Below are 13,485 nucleotides of genomic sequence, written 5' to 3'. Positions count from 1 at the left end.
CATCGCAACCCCTACAACTTGACCGAGCGAGGTGGCGCAGTGGTTAGCACACTGTACTCGCATTCGGGAGGACGACGGTTCAATCCCGTCTCCGGCCATCCTGATTTAGGTTTTCCGTGATTTCCCTAAATCGCTTCAGGCAAATGCCGGGATGGATCCTTTGAAAGGGCACGGCCGATTTCCTTCCCCATCCTTCCCTAACCCGAGCTTGCGCTCCGTCTCTAATGACCTCGTTGTCGACGGGACGATAAACACTAAATCTCCTCCTCCTCCTCCCTACAACTTTCTGTGTCATCCCGCACCATTGTTCAGAGACTAGCAGCAGCTGGACTACGGAATTCCCACCTCATGTTTAGGCTATCGTTAATACTGTGTTCGGAACGGTGCCGTGACCGGGAATCTCGGACTGCTGATGAATGACGTGGCATTGTGTTCAGCAATGAATCGTTGTTCAGCACTATCCTGGAAGACCATCGTCGGCGAGTTTCTAAGAGACCAAAGGAGAGGTCCCATTTGCACTACTCCTGGCGTCATGGAGGGGGCAGTATCGGCTATAAAATGAAATGAACTGTCGTGTGACTAGGGCCTCACGTCGGGTACACAGGTCGCCTGGTACAAGTCTTTTGAGTTGACGCCATTTCGGCGACTTGCGCGTCGATGGGGATGAGATGATGATGATGAAGAAATCACAACACCCAGTCCCTGTGCGGAGAAAATCTCCGACCCAGCCAGGAATCGAACCCTAGTCCCTTGGCATGACAGCCTCCGCACTGACCACTCATCTATAGAAGCGGACGACCGGCTATGATTTCAGGTCACGGATTGTCGCGATCAGGGGAACTCTGACGGCACAACAGTACCTCACGGACGTCCTGTGCCCTCATGAGCTACCTCTCATGCGACAGTATTGTTGTTCAATTTTTCAACAGGCCATTGTTCGTCCACACATGGCACGTGTCTCTATGAACTGTCTGCGTGATGTTGAGACACTCGTGTGGCCATTAGGATCCCCAGAGCTGATCCCAACAGAATATGTGCAAGACCAGCTGGGATGTCGATTATTACGTCCCAGTGTAAGTATCCAGGACATCAAGAAACTGTTACAACAGGTGTGGCTCAGTTTGCCTCAAAAAAGGTTCAAATGGCTCTGAACGCTATGGGACTTAACATCTGAGGTCATCAGTCCCCTAGAACTTAGAACTACTTAAGCCTAACGAACCTAAGGACATCACACACATCCATGCCTGAGGCAGGATTCGAACCTGTGACCGTAGCAGCAGCGCTGTTCCGGACTGAAGCGCCTAGAACCACTCGGCCACACTGGCCGGCTCAGTTTGCCTCAACAGAAGATTCAACAGCTTTAAGACACCAATCAATAAGTGCATGCATCCATGCCAGTGGGCGTGAAAGGTGATACTGATATGAGACGCCAATTTCTTTGTAAATTTTCCTTGATTTTGTGATCAGTGAAATAGCATCACTCACTCATTTAGTTTCCTCCTCTCGTTCTTGAGTGGGGGGGGGGGGGGGGCAGTATACATAGGTAGAGGGGAGTGAGTCGACGATATTTTGAATTGGATCCCATGTTCGGGAACGTACAGTTTCCTTAGTACAACCATTGGAAATCATGTTGGTAACGCTACTACTTTTACATATAATTGATTAGGCTTGACCTAGTATATCGCTTGTTTTGCAACGCCACTCATTAGGAGCCAAAGAAATTGCTCATGTACTAGTTGACGGTTTCTCTTCAACGTGATGCAGTATAGCCTCTTTCAATTCGGGTGTGCGACGTCTTCTTGGAGCACCACATTCACCCCTGCTGACGTCGAAGGTCCCCTTTGTTGACGTCGTTGCGTAATTAAGGCGAAAACGGTATGCGATGGAGTCGGACATTGTGGAGAACGATCTTGATAAAGGGGAAGAGCAGTCTTTGCGATTCAGAAGGATCATGTCGGTGTATGTGCAAACGTGCTGTCAACCATGTTTCTCTAACTCTCACAGACACGTGAATGAGGCTTTTACCAGGTCAAAGAGGTAGGACAGAAGTCAAATGACATCAGCCGGTACGAGGTAACCAAACCCAACCGTGACTATGCTGCTGCGTACCTACCAAGCAAACATGTTTCACAAGGGCTGCAGAACGGAAACTATACATTTCCGGACATGGGTTCCTATTTAAAATATTATGTACTCCCTCGAGTCTATAAGTCCTAGAAGTTTGTAAAGTATATTTACTAACACCCTGTATCTTGAAGGATGAGTATACAAGGATGTATAGCAAGAAAAGGGACGCCAACAGATCCTAGAGAAAGGGCGGGGAAACTTATTGAACATTGCTTGTTACATAGAAATCCCGATGACAAATTTATTGAACAACAAAACACTTTACTAACACGTTACAAGGTGGAAGCATAAATGTCTCTTTTCTTTAGAACCATACAAACTTTACAGAACACGAAGAGCAAATTTATCTTTAGAGCTAACAAACTTTATGGAATACAATTTTAGTCGAGCCTCAATTCAATCTTGAACCATGTTTCAAGAGTTTCGTGTCGCAAGACGGAAGTATATCAAACATGAATAAATTAGAATTAGTCAGGCCAGTGTCGGATCTTAGGACAAGCACGCAGGCTGCACAGTGGACTCAGAGGTAGACCTCGGATACTAGTCCCCGCCTTGAATGTGACAAGTAAAGTAGTGATGTAACTACAACCCATATAGCAAAGCCCTCTTGGACTGTGCAAGGACACAACAAGAAACCTTTGGTCCGCCTCGAGGATACCACACTCGAGGCTAATCCAAATCCAGATGCGGCAAAATTCAAAAATTATTAAAGCAATAAAGATAGAAATTATTAAAATCACCTCAACAACGTAAAAGCAGGCATCAGGAAATAACCTCCACAAGCGAACAGTGCTCTTAACCGTCGCTATAAGAAAGGTTCAGATAGTGGAGACAGATTTTAGGCACTTGAGTTTTCTTTAGAAAATAGCTGCTGGAACAATTCAACCAAAAACGTAGCAGATGTTAAAACCTTTTTAGCATTAAGCAGAATCTACTGCTGACAGTTCTGTAAGGTGGCTGTGGCACCTTAAAACAAGGGTTGTGCTATAAGTACAACCGAGTGGCTGCCATAAGACAAAACGGATGTTTCTTCTTAATCCAATACAGTTGTATGACAAAATCCTACTTACATCGGGGCCCAGCTCGCTAGGTCTTAAAATGAAAACAAAAGACACTGATTTCTTAAGAGGAAGAAACCATAATAACAAACCAGTTGCTCTACAGGCGAGAGCTGAGCAGATGTTGGCGGTTCGGTTAGTAAAGAACCAGTCAATCACCGTGAGGCCGCATGAGTATTAACTTCATACCATGCAGGACAGCAGGAACCACCACAACAAGCTGCTGACGACAGAGACGGATTTTTCGATAATTCCCACGAACGATGCTCACCGTGGAGTAAGTGACGGAAACCTCACAGGGCTCCCCAGCCGGGAATCAAAGGAAGACGCAAGCCTGGTGCAGCCCGGGACAACACTGGCACCAGCAAGCACGCCGCGGCAGCAGCTACGCCGCTCCTCCCTTCGAGGCCGGCTCTCTGCACCGCATTAGAAAAACGCCTGCGTCGGAAATACTGTGCCTTACTACCACTGTAAAGAAAAGCATAGTCTGCAGCAGGCTGTAATATTCTTTATCAACTGTGCGATCGGCGGACTTCGACGTTTATGTCATTATGAAGTACATGTGGATAACCATCACATGTCGATGACGTCACCCGCCTGCATTCCCGTAAGTTATTTGAACATTGTATACGCCAGGAGAGACACGAATCTCACAATCATCACATTGTTTACCAAATTAGACGTGACGCGCAAATCAAATTCCTATTTCACACATGAAGCCACATTATTTACTGTGGTGTCACAGCCAGACACCACACGTACTAGGTGGTAGCTTAAATCGGCCGCGGTCCTGTAGTACATGTCGGACCCGCGTGTCGCCACTGTGTGATTGCAAACCTAGCGCCACCACAAGGCAGGTCTCGAGAGACTGACTCGAACTCGCCCCAGTTGTACGGACGACAGAGCTAGCGACTAGACGTACGAAGCCTTTCTCTCTCATTAGCCGAGAGACAGAATAGCCTTCAGCTAAGTTAATGGCTACGAACTAGCAAGGCGCCATTAGCCTTACAGTGATTGTAATTAGAGTCTCACTTGTGTTCACCATAGAGATGTACAAGAAGACATTAAAGATAAGTATATGAGAAGCTCCGTTTTTTTCTTCATAGCATTAATTACGTATCCTGTTCCAGTACTTCACGCCCGTCTGCGTTAGTCTCGCGTGCATATTAAGCCACCTCTATCTACAAGGTGTTGGCCCAGCTGCCGACACATCACATGGCGACGAGGCTACAAAGGCTCTTGTGTTTTACTTTGCCCTAATTTCTTTGTGTCATGGCTTCGCCACATTCTCCAGATGTACTGTCCGAATTTTATCGCTTGCAGAATCAGCAGACGCAGGCGTTATTGGATGCTCTTGGACAGCTCGTCCAGGGTCAACGTGCGCTGCACACCGATGCGGCCGCCGCCGCTTCCTCGCTACCGCAGACACAACATGCTGTTGCACCTCAATTCAGACCCTTTGACGCAACCCAAGAATAATGGCAAGAGTGGTCCCGTCAGTTCGACTTCCACCTAGCAGCCTACAGAATTCAAGGTAATGAGCGGCAGCCGTTTTTGCTTTCTTGTGTCGGTGTGTCCACCTACCGAGTGATAGTGAAGTTGTTTCCCCGGCGCGACGTAGCAACTCTGTCCTACGAAGAACTTTTGTCTGCTTTAGATGCCTATTTCAAGGAAACAGTAAATGTCGTTGCAAAAAGGTATACGTTCTTTCGTACAAAACGTACGGCCGGTCAGACTAATAGGGAGTGGGTTGCGACATTGCAAGGACTTACTAGGGATTGTGAATTTCAATGCGAATGTGGACTTCCTTATTCAGATACTATGGTGCGTGATGCAATAGCACAGAACGTTTCTGATGTTCGCATACGGGAACAGATTTTGAAACTAGTTAATCCCTCCCTTCAACAAGTGATAGACATATTGGACAGGCAAGACACACTTGACTTTGCTCAGGAATCGTTTGAAACTTCGCCAGCAGTGTGTCACATTCACCGGCCCGCCGGGCCCGCTGCACGGGACGCTAGGCGGCCCTCGCACCCGTCAGCGCAGCGGCAGCCTAGCTCGCAAACACGTGCGCCGCGTAAGCAAGATAATGCAGTGAAATCATGCCCGCGATGTGCAACTAGACATTCGCGTGAAAATTGCCCGTCACGCCAAGCTATTTGCTTTTACTGTCATAAGAAAGGACATGTCCAAAGTGTTTGCCAGAAAAAGCTCAGATCAGACACTCACACCAATTCCAGGCCCTTTGCTTCGCGCCGGAATCGAACCAAGGAAACTCAGGCTCGTGAACCTTCGCCCATGGATATTCATGTAGTTCATTCCACCCCGTCCGGTGACAGTGTTCATTCCACAAAAAGTGTGCGTCGCCGTCGAAGGAAGTCCCGTCACGTCGCACGTGATTCTGTCCCAGTGTCTGTTCCAGTTGCACAACACAGTCGCTTTTGTCGTCAGCAGGACAATAAACTTTTTGTCGACTTAGACTTTGCAGGCAAAGTGATACCACTCCAGCTCGATACCGGAGCTGCAGTTTCATTGCTCAATCACGACACGTACAACCAACTGGGCAAACCTCTGTTGCGTGCCGCAAATGTTCAGCTCAATAGTTACTCGGGCCAGAAAATACCAGTGTTAGGACAGTGCAGCCTTCTTGCAACATACAAGGGACAAACAAAACTTGTGTCATTTTACGTTCTTCATTCTTCTACTGCAGTGAACTTGTTTGGTTTAGATTTATTTCAATTGCTTAACATGTCAATCGTAAATCAGGTCCTCTCAGTGAATCAGACTGTGCCTTCCGCCAGTGTTTCTAGTCTATGTGAGGAATTTGCAGACATTTTTGTACCGGAGCTTGGTTGCGCTAAGAACTATGAAGCGCATTTGGAACTGAAAGCAAACGCGCAACCGAAGTTTTTCAGAGCGCGCAATGTTCCCCCCGCATTGCGTGATGAGGTCGCAAGAACATTAAACGATTTAGAATCTCAAGGTGTAATTGAACGTGTGCAGGCTTCTCTCTGGGCCTCACCCTTAGTAATTTTGCCAAAACCTTAAGGAAAATTGAGACTTTGTGTGGACTTCAAGGCAACTGTGAATCCACAATTGTGACTGCAACTTTTCCTTTGCCCCGCCCGGAAGATCTTTTTGACAAACTGTGCCCGGGAACATATTTTTCAAAGTTGGACCTAGCAGATGCGTACTTGCAAATACCGGTGGACGAAGAATCCCAGCGCGTCTTGGTGGTAAACACGCATCTTGGTTTTATCGCTTCAAAAGACTGCCTTTCGGGTGTGCGTCCGCACCTGCATTGTTTCAGCAATATTTACAAACTGTTTGTGCGTCGGTCCCTACTGCTGCGAACTATCTGGACGATATTGTGATCTCCGGAAAGACAGAAGCCGAACATTTGCAAAATCTCCGAACATTATTTCAGGTCTTGCGACAAAATGGTCTTCGCTTGAGGAAGGACAAATGTGTGTTTTTTGCTCGGGATTTACCCTACCTGGGCCATGTAATAAATGCCCAGGGCATCCATCCGAGTCCAGAGCACCTCCGTGCCATACTGGATTTGCCTTCACCGCAGAACTTGAAGCACCTACAGAGTGTGCTGGGTAAAATAAATTATTATCATAAATTTCTGCGCCATGCTTCTTCCATTTCAGCTCCGCTTCATCGCTTACGCCGTAAAGGTGTTCTGTTCGTCTGGACGACGGAATGCGAACGCGCCTTTCGCCAGTTGAAATCGGCGTTGCTTTCCCATACTTGCCTTACGCCATTCGATCCCCGAAAACCCCTTTTGTTGATGGTAGATGCATCGGATTTCGGGATCGGTGCTGTGCTTGCGCACAAAGATGGATCGCATGATCGCCCTATTGCCTTTGCGTCAAAATTGCTCTCATCTGCGCAAAGAAATTATTCACAGATAGAGAAAGAGGCTTTAGCTCTCGTGTTTGGTGTTACTAAGTTTCACGATTTCTTGTATGGTCGTCACTTTACCATCATCACGAACCACAAACCTTTGAAATCGCTTTTTCATCCGAACAAGCCGGTACCTCCGCGTACGGCGCAGAAATTCATTCGCTGGTCTCTTTTCCTCTCGCAGTACCGCTACGATATCTTGTATCGGTCCACTGCTAAGCACGGAAACGCTGATGCGTTGTCCCGTTTGCCTGTTGCTGAGGATAAAGCATTCGATTCTTCCGAACTTGCTTGCATGTTCATTGATGCGGAAACCGATGACGTGGTCGCATCATTTCCGATTGATTTTCGTCGTGTCGCTACAGCCACGGCTGCTGACCCTGTCCTTGCTCCCGTTTTGCGTTTTGTTGCTACGCAATGGCCCTTGTCCAAGTCACGGATCGCGGATCCGCTGGTTCGCCGATTTTTTGCTCACAAGGAGAGACTTTTTGTACGACGTGGTGTTTTGTTGTTGCGTTCTGATAATGATCAGTCCCGAGTCGTGGTCCCACGTTCGTTACAGTCCTCTGTCTTACGGCATCTTCACCACGGACATTGGGGTATAGTGCGAACGAAACAACTTGCTCGTCAGCACTGTACTTGGTTCGGAATCGATGCTGCGATTACGAATATGTGCTCCTCTTGCGTGGCGTGTGCCGAACAACAGTCCGCACCGCCGTGGAAATTCTTTGCATGGCCGAAAGCCACTTCCCCTTGGCAACGCTTGCACATCGATTTTGCTGGTCCATTCTGGAATGCTCGTTGGTTGGTTGTGGTCGATGCTTTCAGTAATTTTCCTTTTGTTGTCCGGATGTCTTCCACGACGTCTTCTGCCACAATCCAAGCCTTGTCTGCTATCTTTTGCCTTGAAGGTCTTCTGCAGACTATTGTTTCCGACAATGGCCCACAATTCCTGTCCGCAGAATTTCAGTCCTTCTGCAAGGCCAATGGTATTCAACATCTGACGTCCGCGCCGTTTTCGCCTCAGTCAAACGGTGCCGCGGAACGATTGGTCCGGACTTTCAAGTCACAGATGTTGAAATTGAAAGAGTCGCACTCTCGGGAGGACGCATTATTGCTCTTTTTGTCCTCGTATCGCTCTCAGCCCCGCGATGGTCGCTCGCCGGCTGAGTTGCTCCATGGTCGTTCTCATCGAACCCTGATGTCTTTGCTGCATCCGCCGCATCAGGTTCCTGTGCAGCGGCAGACTCCTACTTTTGCTCCTGGCGACGTTGTCTTCTATCGCACCTATCGCGGTTCACGGCGTTGGCTCGCAGGGCGCATTCTTCGCTGCCTCGGCCGCGCGATGTATTTGGTTTTGGGGGCCTCTGGTGAGGTGCGTCGGCATCTCAATCAGCTGCGCCTCTGTCGTCGCCCGGGTTCTGCCGCTCCCCGTCTGCTTTCAGCGACGGCGCCGTCAGGTCAGCGCCCTGGGGACCCATCTACTGGCTCGCCTCATCCCCAGGTGTTACCGACGCTGCCTTCCATTTTGCCTCATGGCGTCGCGCCGCCACCGCAGCCGCCGCAGCCGCCTCCGGCGCCGCCCGCAGTGGACGCTTCGCTGCAGCCGCCACGCGCCTCCCTGGGTCACGCGCCGCCGATCGCTTCCCGTGACCAGCTGTCCTCCGCCATGGAACTCTTGCCCGCTCTGGACCAGATGTCGTCATCGCGCGTCGGATTCTCCGACCACATGGAGGTCGACCCTTCGGCCCCTCCTGTCTCTTTACGGGCGCATACACCGCATGTTGACGTGCACCCTGGACTAGGTTTTCAGGCGTTTCCTAGCTCCCCTCGGACCGAATGGCCGGGTGCGGGTGGCACAGCCTCGCCTGTTGTTAGGCTCCCCACCTCATCGCATACGTCAACATGGGGTGCTCCCCACGGCGGGCGGAAGCCTTATCTCACGACCGTTCGCCGATTTGCGGGGGAGGAATGTGGTGTCACAGCCAGACACCACACGTACTAGGTGGTAGCTTAAATCGGCCGCGGTCCTGTAGTACATGTCGGACCCGCGTGTCGCCACTGTGTGATCGCAAACCTAGCGCCACCACAAGGCAGGTCTCGAGAGACTGACTCGAACTCGCCCCAGTTGTACGGACGACAGAGCTAGCGACTAGACGTACGAAGCCTTTCTCTCTCATTAGCCGAGAGACAGAATAGCCTTCAGCTAAGTTAATGGCTACGAACTAGCAAGGCGCCATTAGCCTTACAGTGATTGTAATTAGAGTCTCACTTGTGTTCACCATAGAGATGTACAAGAAGACATTAAAGATAAGTATATGAGAAGCTCCGTTTTTTTTTTTCATAGCATTAATTACGTATCCTGTTCCAGTACTTCACGCCCGTCTGCGTTAGTCTCGCGTGCATATTAAGCCACCTCTATCTACAAGGTGTTGGCCCAGCTGCCGACACATCATTTACATCATATGTGGATGACATCATATCATTATACTCGTATTACCCGACCAAATAACAATTCGTATAAGCTGTAACAACTCCCTACGCAAACTGACAATCATGTAATGGTTATCTACATACGCTTGAAAATGATGTTAACACAGAAGGCGGTCGATCGAACTATTCGAAATGAATAAAGCGTATTACAGCCTACTATGGACCATATTTTCCTCACCAAAATTTTTAGAGGCGTCACCGCACAAAAACAAAATTATTTGGCCTGAACTGTCGCGAAAGACCTATCTTATTTTCCTGACACAGTGAGGCAGAGGTATTTTGTTTATACGTTTACTTTTCGGCTGTACTAACTTTTACGGCGACGCTACTGGGAAATTGATACCAGCTAGATGAAAATTCTCGTCGTGCTATTCTGATATAGCGTTTCCATAAATGATTTCACTCGCAGTCCTTGGATCTCGGTTTGATTCTCCCATCGTTCTCCAACGAGTAACATCAATCCGACAGCAAGTCAAACTCTTATGTTTCTACATGAAATGTATTCGCAGTTGCAAATATGGTCAACCATCGGCAGTGTAATGGAATGACGACAGTGAAAATTTGTGCCAGACCGGGACTCTAACCAGGACTTCCCACTTATCGCGAGCGGTTACCTTACAATTAGGTTATCCGGGCACGCTCCACAGCCTGACACAAACTTCCATATGTCGTCAACCAAGTGTCTACATCCTGCATTCGTGCATTCATTGTATATATTCCCACACAGGGGAGACATTTTAATTGAAAGCCACTTGCCCGGTGTTGGCATATAAACACGATATTGCAGTGCCTGTGTTGTTCAGAATTTCGATGCAACGTTGCATGGGACATGTATACTTGTACGAGGGAACAGGCAGTGCGGCGCCTACAGCCGTTATGAAATAAATACGAGAATGCATGCCCGATGAAAACCTGCATCTTACTTCTGAAAAACGCAGGCAGTGCAATATCGTATCACATGTTTCTTGTGATGGAGGGGGCTGCTTTGGCGCTGTTGTCTCTAGCATGACTCAGTGGTTCAGGCAAACGTGTTTTAGCTTTTATGATGATAATTGTGATTTCATTACTAGCGCCCTGTTTTAGCCTTGATTACAGGAAATGTAGGAAGAAAGTGGTATAGTCACTACACAGTATGAAACTTTAATTGGAGGCAAGACGTGATCTTTTACTGTTCACAGACAAAGTCTGGATTTAAGAACACGGCTTTACAGTACGTCGTGAGGCAGACAGAATCTCGTTTTTTGCTGTTATGAGGAGAAACTCGTTAATAGAAACTAAACTCTGGGAAATTTAGAGAAGTCAGCGTTTGAATACCGGAACAGGGGGGCTCATCGAACTAAATAATCAACAAAATACGTCAAAATGCTATGCTATCTTAGAGGGGAAATCAGTCTTGCAAATGAAACATTTTGAAACTATATCAATTAATTTATGATAAAAGGCCCCTTACCGTAGTCACTGTCAAAATAACGTCAATTTTTTTGTGAAAATATAACTGTTTATCAATAGGCAGTAAGACTAATTTGAAGGACACTCAAGTTATAGAATATGGAACTATACTCATGCTCATAAATTAAGGATAATGTTGATACATGGTGAAACAACGCTCTGGTGGGTGGTTTGCGGGTTTAAGTCACCTCCGGGTATTACCGTGCGGTGCATCTGACCTGCGGTCTTCCTACGGTGGCGCAGTGCACATACGCAGAGGTGTGTTGGTGCATGTCAGAGTACGGTGCAGCGAGTAAGTGTGCAGACGTTTCCAGACAGGCTAATGGTGACTGTGTGTTGAAAATGGCTCAAAGATCACATATTGATGACGTTATGAAGGGTAGAATACCAGGGCGAATGGAAGCTGGTCAAACACAGCGGTCGTAGCACTGGCCCTCCGTGTGCCACAGTACGGGACGCCCACAGTGTACAACACCACAAGAAGATCGATATCTCACGATCAGTGCTCGCAGACGGCCACAGAGTACTGCAGGTTGCCTTGCTCGGGACCTTACCGCAGCCACTGGAACAGTAGTCTCCAGACACACAGTGTACAGACGACCGAACAGAAATGAGTCATTCGCCCGGAGACCTGCAAGGTGCATTCCACTGATCCCTGGTCACAGGAGAGCCTGTAAAGCCTTATGTCAAGGACACAGTACATGGTCATTCGAACAGTGGTCCCAGGTTATGTTCACGGACAAGTCCAAGTATAGTCTGAACAGTGATTCTCGCCGGGTTTTCATCTGGCGTGAACCAGGAACCAGGAACCAGATACCAACTCCTTAACGTCCTTGAAAGGGACCTGTATGGAGGTCGTGATTTGATGGAGTGGTGTGGGATTATGATTGGTGCACGAACACCCCTCCATGTCTTTGACGGAGGAACTGTAACAGGTCAGATGTACGGGGACGTCATTTTTCACCACTATGTCCGCCTTTTCAGGGGTGCAGTGGGTCCCACCTTCCTCCTGATGGACGATAACGCACGGCCCCACCGAACTGCCAACGTGGAGGAGTACGTTGAAACAGAAGATATCAGGCGAATGGAGTGGTCTGCCTTTTATCCAGACCTAAACCACTTCGAGCACGTCTGGGGTGCTCTCGATTGACGTATCGCTGCACGTCTTCTGGGACACTTCAGGAGCTCCGACAGACACTGGTGCATGAATTAGAGGCTATATCCCAGAAGCTGCTCGACCACCTTATCCAGAGTATGCCGACCCGTTGTACGGCCTGTGTACGTGTGCATGGTATTCCTATCCCGTATTGATGTCGGGGTACATGCGCAGGAAACGGTGGCGTTTTGTAGCACTTGTGTTTCGGGACGGTTTTCTCAACTTATCACCAATACCGTGGACTTACAGATCTGTGTCGTGTGTGTTCCCTGTGTGTCTATGCTATTAGCGCCAGTTTTGTGTAGTGTCACGTTGTGTGGCACCACATTCTGCAATTATCCTTAATTTATGAGCATGAGTGTAGTATTACTCACACATTATGGATAAGACGCAGACTCTGAATTGAATAAACTGGATAAATTTTTCTTTATCCATGGGTTTACAGTAAAGGAATATTCTGTTTTTCTTCTATAATTTAATGAATTAAAAAGGTAATATGGGAATCATTCAACAAGCAGACGTAATAAAATCTTTGCCTGTGATTATGATATCACTGGTGGTCTTACTCGTGGTTATAGATTTGGAATCAAAAATATTATTTGTGGCCACGTGTTGATAGGTGTTATGTGTAATTTCGGTATTTGAATCGATTGTGAGCGAGCAGCGATGTTGTAAAGCTGTATCGCAGAAGGTAGGTTATTATCTTTGGTGTGCGCAGAGGCGCAGGGTCAGATAATATTAAGCTGTGTTAGAGTGAGGTCATACAATGTTAAGCTGTGTTAGAGTGAGGAAGCAATGGTAATGTCTTGTTCAAATGTAAAGTCTCAGTTTATCAATATGTTTAATGAACATGATTACATCAAGATTGTAACGGAAACTGATTTGTGAAGGAGGAAGTCTAATGTCAGAGGTAAATATTATAGTGATGTTACTTTTTTCACTATTGCTGCGCCACTGGACTAACTTGGTTATTGTACTGAGAGCTGCTAGATTTCAGAGATAGTAAAGTGTATTGTTTGGATGTTAAGACGTTCATTAAATTTAAAATCAGCCAGGAGCACTTTTTCACAGTACAGTATACAAGAAAACTTAGTGTTGTCATTTATGCGCATATTTCATTTCTTTCCAACCTCTCTCTTATAATTTTAATTGATCATGGAACCAAGTGTGTTCGGAAAATACTTTTATATGCAACTGACAGAGAACTCATTGCATCTCTCTAGTGTCTCTGTGTAGGTACAGTAATTTACAGCTTTAGCACAGTGGCGGGCAAGACAGAGTAGTACC

The sequence above is a fragment of the Schistocerca nitens genome, chromosome 2 (assembly GCF_023898315.1).
Source record: "Schistocerca nitens isolate TAMUIC-IGC-003100 chromosome 2, iqSchNite1.1, whole genome shotgun sequence".
NCBI lineage: Eukaryota > Metazoa > Arthropoda > Insecta > Orthoptera > Acrididae > Schistocerca > Schistocerca nitens.
This window is presented reverse-complemented; position numbering follows the sequence as displayed.